This window comes from Petaurus breviceps, unplaced genomic scaffold, assembly GCF_028583685.1.
Source record: "Petaurus breviceps papuanus isolate PSGF00001 unplaced genomic scaffold, PetGlider_PUasm1.0 174, whole genome shotgun sequence".
NCBI classification, from domain to species: Eukaryota; Metazoa; Chordata; class Mammalia; order Diprotodontia; family Petauridae; genus Petaurus; species Petaurus breviceps.
The window spans coordinates 44,227,992-44,241,017 of record NW_027185761.1 but is presented as its reverse complement, the minus strand read 5'-3'; the positions used below and the strand labels follow the sequence as shown (position 1 = coordinate 44,241,017).

The 13,026-nt window shown below is 41.4% G+C and overlaps 1 protein-coding gene across 3 annotated transcripts in view; it reads right to left on the bottom strand.

Moving 5' to 3' along the window:
- The window catches only part of FRMD4B (FERM domain containing 4B), a 353,851-nt gene that overhangs the window by 269,689 nt on the left and 71,136 nt on the right, over positions 1-13,026 (bottom strand). The window lies entirely within an intron of this gene.

The window sequence follows — 13,026 nt, the reverse complement described above, 5'->3', positions numbered from 1 at the left end:
ATGGGCCGTAGGAGTAGAATGAGGCAAACATTATTGGACATGGCCAATGCATTGATTTGTTTTGCTTAACTGCACTTTTTTATTTATAAGAGAGGATGCTATTGGGGCAAGAGTAAACCATTGGGAAGTGACAGTGACATTTAAAAGGGTCCTCAATAAAATATAAAAAAAGGAATTGACAAGTTCCATATTATTTTGTTGTTCACTTGTTTTCCGTGGTGTGTGACTCTTCCTGACCCCATTTTGGGTTTTCTTGGCAAAGATACTGGAGTAGTTTGCCATTTCCTTCTCCAGCTCATTCTACAGATGAGGAAACTGAGGCAAAAAAGGTTAAATGACTTGTCCAGAGTCACACAGCCAGTAAGTATCTGAGGCTAACTTTGAATATTACTAGAGGTTTTCAAAAGAAGGTTGAATGACCACTTTTCAGAGATGGCACAGAGGGAATTCCTGCTCAGGTTCACGTTGGACTACATGCCCTCCTCAAGCCCCTTCTGTAGCGGCAACAACACTGGCATACCCAGGATGGCTGGTAGCACAGATTCTTAGATCTGCTTTACCAGGAAAGCTAGCTGTTTAAGGAGTCAACAATCTTTTCTTAATTACATTCACTAGTTTAGGGGAAAAGTTAGCACCCTGAACTTCAGAGAAAATACAGAGAAGTAAAGACCAGCAGACAGGGCTCTGGCTGCCTGAATTAATGATACACTTTATATACATCCCTGAATCAAGAGAGCCTTTACATCTGAGCAGTTGGAGAGTTCTGAGCATAAGGCCACTCAGAATCTTGACCAGGGAATCACGAGATTCTTCTCATAAGCAAGCCCCCAAAGCAAAATACCAGCTCAGAGTATTTAAACACTTCTCAGAGCCAGAAGGCATCACAACCCTCTTGACTCAATGCCTAATTAGAAATTAGTAAAAGGTGTGAAAGCCTTCCTACAAGCAAGCCTTCCCTAAGCAAGCTTCCCTTAATGGGCTCAATGTGAGGTCTATTACTGGGCAGGGAAGATCTTATATCCCATTAACATTCCACCTTCCAAATCTGAATTTCTACAGGGGGTTCTTGCATTGGGAGGAAGGTAGGATTGGCAGTGTGGTTCAGTGGGGAGAAGAATGGGAATCAGGGGGCTTGGGTTCAGACCTTGCCTCTGGATGACTTTGGTGAAATTATTTCACTTCTCTCTACCGCCATTTCCACATGGAATGAAAGGGTATGTGTGGGCAGGGGGAGGGAGAGTTGGAAGACATGGCCTTTGGGGTCCCTTCCAGGCCCACTCCCATCATCCTACAAAGCCTAACTCTGCTAAGGGACACCTTCTAAAGCCCCTTCTGATTCTCTTAGTGTACATATTCCACTCACAGGTGCCGATCAACATCTGGGCTGTGTCAGCCTTTAGAAGCACCAAAGGGAAGATGGGGCAGACCTAGAGGGAGCAGAATGGATGGAGCCTTGGGGGGCATCATGAGTATTCAGTTTTCATACCTTCAGAACAAACAGTACTTTAATTTAAAAAAAAAAGCTGTTTTCCCTTTTACACACGGCCCTAGTGTAGAGATAGCCACATTTGCAAAGAATTGTAGAGGGCCCTGTATTTCTCACAAAAACTTTGTCAAACTGGAAGGGTCTTTTTTTGTTGTTGCATTTGTTTTTTTGGAGACTTAGTCTTCCTATCTTACCAAGATTAGAAATGCAGCAGTCATTTTAGAGGCAAATAGCACCCAGAGAGAGTAAAGCTCTGGATCTGGACTCAGGAAGTCCTGGGTTCAAGTCTGCCTGGAGACACAAGTCTAGGAAAGTTACAACCTCTTGGCCTCAGTTTCCTCAACTATAAAATAGGGATAATAATAACCCCTACTTCACTGGGTTGTTAGGGTGCTTAGGTGGTGTAGTGGATAGAGGGCTGAGCCTGGAATCAAGTTCAAATCTAGCCTCAGACACTTCCTAGCTATGTGACCCTGGGCAAGTCACTTAACCCTATTTGCCTCAGTTTCCTCATCTGTGAAATGAGCTGAAGAAATGGCAAACCACTCCAGTAGCTTTGCCAAGAAAACCCCAAATGGGGTCACAGAGAGTTGGATGAGACCGAAAATTTTTAAACAATACTGTAGGGATCAAATAAGATAATATTTGTAAAATATTTAACACAGTGTCTGGCACACAGTAGATGCTTAATAATTGCTTGTTTCCTTCCTCAATATCTTCCTTCCTTTCCCCCTTCCTTCCTTCCTTCCTTCCTTCTTTCCTTCCTTCCTTCCTTCCTTCCTTCCTTCCCCCCCCTTCCTTCCTTCCTTCCTTCCTTCCTTCCTTCCTTCCTTCCTTCCTTCCTTCCTTCCTTCCTTCCTTCCTTCCTTCTTTCCTTCCCTCCCTCCTTCTTCCCTTCATTCCCTCCATGGGATCAATCCCACTACTGACTGACATAGGAGCTGACATGCTCCAATGTGGGCCTGGTGGCCCCACCAATGGCCTTAGTGTAGACCTTAGATCACCTTTAGACCTATGGAAGCTTCAACCATCCAAGCTCAGATCCACCAGCCTTAGCCTCCTCCCCTAGGAGGGATTACAGGTGCACATCTCCTGTAATCTATTCCTGACAACAGAAATATTTTAAAAATGTTTTTTCTTGACGCCTTTTTGTCATATCATAATTGTTTCAGAAGGGCAGGGGAAGTACCATCTCTCTCTTGATTATGCAAAGAAAAATGATTAAGCAACTTCCCCCCCCCACCCAATAAAGCACTATATCTGACATCTTACAAAACATTTTTCCCAGAGGTTGTTATTTTTGTTTGTTTTTGCAAAGAAGGGATTTGAACACCTTATGTTCAGGTTTCCCTGAGGTGGCTTTCTTCCTCCTGGAAGCAACGAGTAGGAATTCAGGAAATCATGTTGGTTCAGGCTAAAAGGCCAAACACATCCATCCTGGAAACATTCAATGGTTGTCAAGGTACGTTTTGATAAAACTATTTATTTCCTGCGATGATGACATTTACTTTGTGGTCATAGTCTGCATCTGCACTGCAGAGAAAATTACATATGGAGAGAGAAAAGAATAGAGTGGATGATGAGTCTGGGCTCTATGGCCAAAGTAAACTGGAGGGATGCCAACTGTCCAAAGAGTCTGTCCTGAATAACCTACGAGTCATGAAAAGATGAGTGAGACATCTTGCAGATAAATCAAGCAATCTGTTCCATGCTGGCCAGAAGAGCTGCTTCTTCTACTAGTACACCCACAATCTATAGCAGTGAAATTCTGTGTCCAGGTCAGCCATAAAGGCACATGCACATGCATGTACACCTCTCACTAGTCGTTTGGTAATAATAGATTCTCCATTGATTTTTCTTTCTGGGGTGATGGTTACAGCCCGAATTATAGACACTTCCAATGAAAGTACAGGAGAAATCTTTAACTAGAGTCCTAGAGATTTCCTTTTCCATGAATACTCTCTTTTGAACACCAGAGGGCAGACTAAATGACATGGCACATTCAGAGGCTAAACACTGATTTTGTTTCCATGTTACCCATAATAACTGCCTTAATTAGGCTCCTTCTCCAAGACTTACTGGCCCAGCTCTTGATCAAGCAGAGTATATGATGGTCATAGTGGTACCCCCAGACAGGCCCTACAGTTCAGAAAAAGACTCGGGTCGATGAAGTATCAGAGAAAGAATAGGGGTCAATTCTGGTTTCAGTCCTATCCTTCCATTTCCAGTTGAGTGTCAGCAAGTCATTTAAGCTTCTATCTAGGCTTTTGTTTTCTCAATTTCAAAATGAGGAGTTAGACTTCGAGGAATTTCAGTTCTAGCAAAGACTTAGATCTGAGAATCAGAGATCTGGAGCTGGAAGGGACCTCAGAGGTCAGAGAATACAGAGGGGGAAACTGAGGCTACATTCTGTGATCTTTAATTATGATAAACTTCTACATCTCAATTCAATTCAATAAGCATTTAGTATGTGCTTATTGTGATCCTTCCATTTTTATTTTGCCCTCTGGTTCTAGAATCTCTGGGAAGTTTTCCTCGATAATTTCTTGAAAGATGATGTTTAGGCCCTTTTTTGATCATGGCTTTCAGGTAGTTCAATGTCTTTTAAATTATCTCTCCTGGATCTATTTTCCAATAGTTTTTCCAATGAGATATTTCACATTGTCCTCTATTTTTTGCTTCTGTTTTATAATTTCTTGATTTCTCACAGAGTCGTTAGCTTCCATTTGCTCCATTCTAATTTTTAAGGAATTATTTTCTTCAATTCAAATTATTTTCTTCTTGGACCTCCTTTTCCATTTGGCCTCAGTTTCCTCATCTATAAAATAAAGGGGTTCTAGTCTAATGTTCCTTCTAAGCTCTGTCTATTATCATACAACTAATACAGGAAATATTCACGTTTGCCTTGTTAAAGAAAGATTATCCCATGAATGGACAAGAGACGAAACAGAACATTTCCCCTCATTACACAAATAGCACCCTCTCAACCTTCCACATCACCATTAGTTATATCCTTCTTGCCTTTTCTGAATATGAAAAAATGGTCAAGTGTCCCTTGCACCCACTTATCAGAGGAAATCCTCTAAAAGAATCATTTTTTTAAAACCCTATCCAAGATCCATAACTCTGCATGCCCAAGGAGCAGTACTGAACTACACTTGGCCCAAAGCCCAGAAAACCCCCCAGCAACGTGTGTCATGTAAAAAATTAAATAATTATTAAATATTTAATAAGACTCTTAAATTTTTCAGACTTTGGAGTTCCAACAACTTCAACAACAATCCCCAAACCATAATTAACATGAATAGGCAACTTTCCAAACCAATTCAGAAGGCACAAATAAACTCCCTAGGCCCACCCCCCAACCTGCTGTGAGCATGATACATGTGGGGTGACAGCCCAACAATGAATACTCGAAATCAGAAAGGCTTTGAATCAAGCCCAGAATGAATGTCTATTGAAAGTGGGCCCAAGGAGTGGCAAGTTATGATTAAAAGAATGAAAATTAGACTCCAGTTCAAACACACACTTATTAGCATGTCCAGAGCTTTCTAATCTAACTGGAGTTCTTTGCCATAGCTCTGGGTGAGATGCAAATATTACTTTGTTATTTGATGAGCCTGAGACTCTCCTAATTGCTGGCATGAGAAAAGAGAGTGGAAAGATGTGTCTAGCCAGACAGCTAGTCTGGTGCATGCTCTTGTAATGTGATTTTACCCCAAGTCTCAATTCAATTAACAGAAATCTATTTGCCCTTGTCCCTCCTCTGCCCCCAACATGTGAAAACAAAACAAAACAAAATCCTTGTAACAAAAGTGCATAGTCAAGCAAAATCAAGGTCCCCATTGGGCGTGTCGTGGGGAGCATGCTTCCTCATTGGTGCTCTGGAATTGGGATTGGTTTTTGCATTGATCAGAGTTCTAAGTGTCTCAGAGTTGTTTGTCCTTATGGTGTTGCTACTGTATAAACTGCTCTCATGGTTCCATTTGCTCCATTCTAATTTTTAAGGAATTACTCTTACTATTTATTTATTATTATGACTATATTTTTACTGTGCATTAGTTCATACAAGTCTTCCTAGGTTTCTCTGAAACTATCCCCTTAACCATTTCTTAAAGCACAGATATTAATTCCCTGACCTTCATATATGCTAATTTGTTCAGCACTTCCCCAACTGATGGGTATCCTCTTAGTTTCTAATTCTTTGTTGTTATTGTTGTTTACTTGTGTCCAACTCTTCATGACCCCATTTTCTTGGCAAAGCTACTGGAGTGGTTTGCTATTTCCTTTTCCAGCTCATTTTACAGATGAGGTAAACAGGGTTAAGTGACTTACTTGGGGTCACACAGCTAGGAAGTGTCTGAGGCCAGTTTTGAACTCATGAAGATAAGTCTTTTTGATTCCAAGCCCACTCCACCACCTAGATGCCACCACAAAAGAGTGCTATGCTTGTTTCTAAAATTAAACTTTTAGGGAAAAAATCTCACAGGACCCAATTTTTCAACCCAGTCTCTCAGATCTGTGTCATAACCACACCATCCATTTCTCTCCTTCGTTGGGGTCCTCATGAAGTTTCCCTTAGCATGGATTAGTTTTCTGCTGGATTTCTTGGACACATTTCCTAAGGGTATTGAGTTAACATTCAATCTATCTTTTGGTTTTCCAACGTTAATGTTATAGCCAGGCACTGCTGTTCAAAACAAGAGACACTCACCATCACACATGGGAAGTCCCAAATCTTTTAATATTTTGATGCTCACTAGGCCTTCTTCTGGTCCTCCTCCCCTCTCCCCACTCAAGCAATTGCCTCTCAGGGGCTTGACTGAAGCTGCTTCACAGCTAGGCTGGCCTGCTATTGGAACACCAGATTCTGAACTAGCTTGCTATTTTCATCCAGTTCCCACCAGATGTAACCAACTCTTCAGTTAAGGCTAATGCTCTTCCGATGTAACATCATATCCTTTCTCCTAATGACTATCACCCCTGCCAAATGATTAAGGACTTTCCCCATGCCTATTTCAATGGATTTGATTGATTTAATAGAGGTCTTCTCCTCTAATAAAGGTATTAAGGTAACGGGCATCTTGTTGGTTACTTTAATTGGGATGGGGGTGTTGATTCTCTCTGCTGCCTTGTGCCAGGGTCCTGTGAAACCCAGTGCTTTGAAGATTACCAGCAGGCTGAGTGGACGTATGGGAGGCATGGAAGGCAGAGCTCAGCTTGCAATTACCTTCCTTCACTAGACTTCGTTTTATAGACCATGGGTCTGGTTAATCACAGCATCTTCTACTTCTAGCCTCATAAATTTCAAAGGTGAATTATTACAGAATTAATATTCAACAGGATTTATATAACAGTACTTGGAAAAATCCATAGCTCAAGTATTTTTAATCTCCCCGAAGGACAGTCGAGTCCTATAAATGCAGCCACCTGAAAGAGGCAGGGTGTGCATTTTAAAACTAATGCCACCTTCAATACACCTCACCAGGTGCCCACTAAATTTGGCCATGACAGGAGATGACAGGAGCCAACCAGATAAAATAGGGGAAGAAAACTCAGTTTGGGAGCTCTAAAACCAACCTCCAGAGCTGTGCTCTACCGTGCTCATTCTAAGGAACTACCTCCTGGAGCCCACAAAAAGGGGCTCGTTCTGTCTTCAGAGGACTCCGGCTCATAAAAAGAGATAGATTTGGAGAGGGCTTTGCAAACTTGAAAGTGCTATACAAATGCTAGCTTTATCAGACCTAACATTCTATCGGGGGTACTTTCAGATTTGACGTGCTGTGTTCTAAGGGCCCTTCCAGGCCTAACATTCTAAGGCCTACTACACATATAAACACACACACATACACACTACATATATAGTGTGTATATGTTTTATATGTGTACACCTATATAAATATATGCATACATTCACACATACATACACAATACATACATACATACATACACACATATGCAGCTAGGTGTTGCAGGGGATAGAGTGCTGGGCCTAGAGTCAGGAAGGCCTGAGTTCAAATTTGACCTCAGATACTTCCTAGCTATGTAACCCTGGACAAGTCATTTAACCCTGTTTGCCTTAGTTTCCTCATCTGTAAAATGAGCTGGAGAAGGAGATGGCAAACCACTCCAGTATCTTTGCCAAAAAAGCCTCACATGGGGTCACAAAGAATCAAACATGATATATACATACATATGCATGTATGTACATACATACACACATACATACATGCATACCACTATGCACAGATAACCATCTACCCTCAGAAGTGAATCACTTCTGAAATACACAGGTGGGAATAATGAAAAGAAGCTGATGAATCAGACCAAGCAGTCTTGAGGGATAACATAACACTAGACCTGAATGGAATCTTAAAAAATGGAATGGACATGTGGAGTGGATGGGATTTCCATCTTGGAACATGGAACACAGACTGTTAGGGTCAGGAACATAAAACAGTAAATGCTGAGCTGGGAGGTAGTTGGAACATAGACTAAAGAATGTTAAGGCTGGAAAAGCTCTTAGAACACAGGACATAAAACAATGGATTGGAAAGGATCTTAGAAAATAAGACATAGAATGTTAGGATTAGAAGAGTCCTAAGAACAAATAATGTTAGATCTAAAAGTACCTTGGGGGCGGGGGGGAGAGAAGGGAAAGGAACTTCAGAGCTGGAAGGGACCTTGGAGTATAGAAAATTAGAGTTGGAATAGACCTTAGAGTATGGTTTGGAAGTGAAGGATCTAGGTTTGAATCCTACCAAGTAGTTAGATGACCCCTATAGTGATGAGACCATGGATGAATCCTCTGACTGCTTTGTCCCTCAGGATCCTCATCTGTGAGACAGGAGGTTGGCTTAGATGACCTCGAAGGTCCCTTTGGCTCGAAGTCTTATGAGCTGAGGTGCAATTTGATGACCTTAACAACCCTGACTGCAAGGCTTGGCATTGCCACTGAACAGAGCTGTGATTCTGGGGAAATCACTTAATTTATTTGCATGAATGTAGTGGGAAGAAGGCTAGGTTGGGAGTCAGGAGCCCTAAGTCCTTACTAGCTGCGTAGCTATAGACAAGTCACTGTTCTGAATCTCTGTTTCCTCATTTGTAAAACAGGGATAACAAGACATATATTACCTACAGGGGAGGGGGGTGATTGTGAGGACAAAGGTAAACTGAAAAGTGCCATATAAATGTAAGCTATTGTTATTTTTACAGATCAGAACTAAAGTACACCTGGAGTAAGAGGCTTGCCATGACTAGCTACTGGCAGAATACAGAGCCAGACTACAGGGTCCTGCTCACCTCCGCGCCCAACGTGCTGTTAGCCAGTCTGGTTTTCACAGGCTCACTGGAAGCCAGGGCTTCAGAGGAGACACGTCACTGTCAATCTATGAGAGACTGTGGGTTTTGTCAGTGTGGGAATCCTGGCATAAGAACTTCCTACAAAATGCCACCTTGATGCCAGGCACTGTGCTAAATTCTGGAGACACAAAGGAAAAGCAAAAACAATTCTTGCCCATAGGAAGCTTGCATTCTAATGGGGGAGCCAACCCCCATTTAACATATGTGTGTGTGTGTACACATGTGCGTCTCTGCGTGTATGAGTGTGTATGTGTGTGTATATGTGTGTCTGTGAGTGTGTCTGTGTGAGTGTGTGTGTAAACAAAATACATGTAGAGTGAATAGAAAGTAATCTTAGAGCAGTAGTTCTTTGCCTTTTTGGTGTCATGGACCTCTCCCACCACTCCTTTGGCAGTCTGGTGAAGTCTATGGAGTCCTCGGAATAATATTTAAAAATAACTGAAGGAAATGCTAAATTTCAGTTTAAGGTTAACTTAAATAAAAAATATGAAAATAAAGATGTAATTTTTTTTTACAAATCTGAGACACAATTGGTGCAAAGGCAGGGAGACGATGGAATATCCTATGAGAAAAATAGCAAATGGGCCAGTATGGCTGGACTGGCCCTGGAACAAATCATGATCCCTCTAAAATTTACAGTCTTAGAGAATTACTTAAGACACAAACCAAGAGATGACTTAGTTCAAATCACTAAAAATTGCCAGAAGTTACCATTTGGTATGACAAGAGGACAATTTATGTGATGATAACATCAATGAAAAAGAAAATAATACCAACAGACTTTAAAGCTCTGATAGTTCAGTAACCAATCATAATTTCAGAGAACTGATAATCAAACACACCTCTTGCCTCTTGGCTGACAGGTGGTGGGCTATAGATACAGAATGAGGCATCAATTGTTAGACATGGCCAATGTGTTGATTAGTTTTGCTTAACTACTTTTTTTTTGTTAGAAAGGAGACTTCTTTGGGGTGGTGGTGGAAGGGCATGGGAATTATTGAGAAATGAAAGTGATGATTAAAAAAGAAAAGCATCGAGGAAACATTTTGGAAGGAAAGAGGGAAGGAGGCCAAGGAAGAAAAAAAAGACAGAAAAACAATTACTTAGGTGATCTGTGAGGGAATATTCTGGAGCTCAAGACAATGATGAAAACTCCCTGTATCCAGGCATCTCTTGAAGGACTCAGGGGGCCATTGAATGCTATCTTGGGTATCTATAATACTAATGGAGAACTCAAGGAATAATTCTCCTTGTCTCTTAGCATCCTATCAATGACTCCCTGAGATGATACCTTGAGGAAATGGGGTTCATGAGGGCTGTCTATCTAGGTATCTGTTATGCCAACTGGGGAGATTTCTAGGAGTCCGGAGAAGATGCCTAGTTCCTGCCTTCGTCCCAATCATGGCGGACCTCGAGAAGTGTCCCCTGTTCCTTCTCTTTCAGTGTCTTCTCAGATGGTGAATCTGGGATAACAACACAAGAGTATGGATGGGTATCACTCCCAAGAGCACTTGATAAAGGAAAGAAGATTAGAGACTAAAAGCTGAGCTTTCTCAACCTTACTGCCTTTGCTTACCATCTATGGCAAAGTGTGAAATTAATGAAGGCCCAGGAATGCCTATCTTCTCCATTGTTTGGAGAGGTTCCTGTTGTACAACATCAGATGGCCCAAGAAGATTATAACCAAGACATGTCAGTACAACAATGAACAAATGTGCCAAGCTATTAGGGAAAAAAAAAATCAGTCCAAGGCTTGTACCGAGATTCTGGCAACAACTGGCAAACAGCTGTTCTGAGAACACACATTCTATTTTGCCAACAGACAGCTGGCTAGTTGAGTCATGTTGGCCCAAATTATCATCATATGTTCTAAGAGAGGCCAGCAGGAGAGCAGGGATTTCTATAAGTTACAAACCCATAAATGAATTTCATCTTTGCATAATGTACCCCTGAAAAAACACAGAAATGAAATGAATGGTTTTTGTGTTCCAGATTCCATGGAAGGGCTGAACAGCTTGGCCTCAAACTGTGGCATCTCCAGCAAAAAAGGGGACTGAACACGAGCATCTGTAACAACAAACCAAGGAAGTTATCTACCGGCAGACACTGACTTCAATAACGGAAATTCTTTCTGTGAAAACATTGGCAATCTGTCATACAATAAAAATAAATAATATGGATAACTAACATTTAAATACTGCTTTAATGTTTATGAAACATGCTAGTCAACAAGCATTGAGTAAGGGCTGACAATGTACCAGGCACTGTGCTAAGCACTAGAGGTACAAAGAAAGGTATAAACCAGGGGTGGGGACCTGAGGCCTCGAGGCCACATGTGGCCTTCTAGGGCAAGTGCATTCCTCTGACTGAATCCAGACTTCACAGAACAAATCCCCTTAATAAAAGGATTTGTTCTGTAAAACTTGAACTCAGTCAGAAGGCTGCACCCAAGGACCTAGAAGGCCACAGATTCCCCACCCCTGGCATAAACAGATCCTGCCCTCAAGAAGCTCAGAGTCTAATGGGGGGAAATAACATGCTAAAAACTAGGTACAAACAAGATTATCTCTATCTATCTACCTACCTACCTACCTATCTATCTAGCCTATTTCTCTCTCTCTCTCTCTCTGTAAGTATGTATATCTATCATCTACTTATCTATCTATATCTTAATCTACATCTATCATCTATCTAAATCTCAATCTATCTATCTCTATCTCTAGATAATCTAACTAGCCTAGATAACACATAATATAAAATCTACCTAATCATAGGTAGACATTGCCTAGAGGTAGATGAATAGGTAGATGATAAACAGGTTTTCAGGATTCATTGGGGATATAATTTCAGAGGGGAAGCACTAGCGTTAATGAGAACCAGGAAATGCTCCTGGTAGAATGTGGGACTTCAGTTGAGACCTCCAGGAAGCTGAGGAAGACAGGAGGCAGAGGTGAGGGGCATGGGGAACATGCATTGCCTTGCCAGGTTCTCACACTAACTCGCCTGTGAGGCAGGTGCTTTCCTACCTATGAGGAAGCTGGGGCTAAAGGGGCTGTGCTTTTCCTAGGGTCATGAAGCTATAAATGTCTGAGGTGAGATTTGATCCCAGGTCTCTTGATTTCAAGTCCAGCACTTTAACGACTACAAACACAAGGCAAACAAACCATGGAAACTGTACTAGACATCCCTGATGTGGAGGCTAATGTGTTAGCTGCTAGGGGTAAGAGGTACAAATCAAAGCTCCTGCCCCTCAAGGGGGCTTAAAAACTAATTAGGAATTGCTTGTAAAGAGGTGGGGGTATACAGGAGCAGAATGTTGCCTACATTGTCAAAGGCAGTCACTGTAGTCAATGAGTCTAGTTAATTATTTTTCTTCATGGGGGGGGGTCAATTCTGGGGCAGGAAGGATGAGGATCAGTGGTAATATCCAGAAAGGTTTTTTTCAATAAACTTTATTTAAAAAACCAAACCTAACAATGATCTACTTAGGAAAATAGGTCTTCATTTCTTTATTCATTTGCTAGTTTATTTATTTGTTTGTTTGTTCATTTGTACATCCATCTATCCATTTGTTTATTATTAAAAGCTTAACATATAAGGTAATATGTGCTAAATGCCAAATGAGTGGTATAGACAATAAGAACTACAGGCAGAGAAATGAACTGATTGTCAAGGTCTGAGGTCATTGGGTTAAGCTTTGTTGGGACCTGAGATGTCCTAGGAGAGGACAGACCTCACACAAGCATAGGGAAGGTCCTACTGAACAGTGGGAACCACTGAGATGGGAGGGAAGAGTCGAAGCTAAGATTGAGGAGATAAGGCAGGGCCCTAACGTGGAGAGCCTTGAATGTCAAGTTAAGGAGCCTGGACTTTGGGAAACCATAGACAAGATTTTCCCCTCCCCCCTTAGCACCCCTTCTTGATTTTCTGCCTGTTGAATTCTTCCCAACCTACAAGACTCACATCAAATTTCACTTCTTCAGGGAAATTTCCTATGTTCTCTTCAAGAAGAAATGATCTTTTCTTCAACATCACAGATCAGTTTGCTTATGCTTTTTTATGCACTCATTTTTTTTTTGTATTTTAGTTATTTGAATAGGTAGTATATTCCCTTCCTAGACTGGAAGCACCACGAGGGTAAAGGTTGTGTCTTACCTATATTGTCTCTTCTTCTGTAC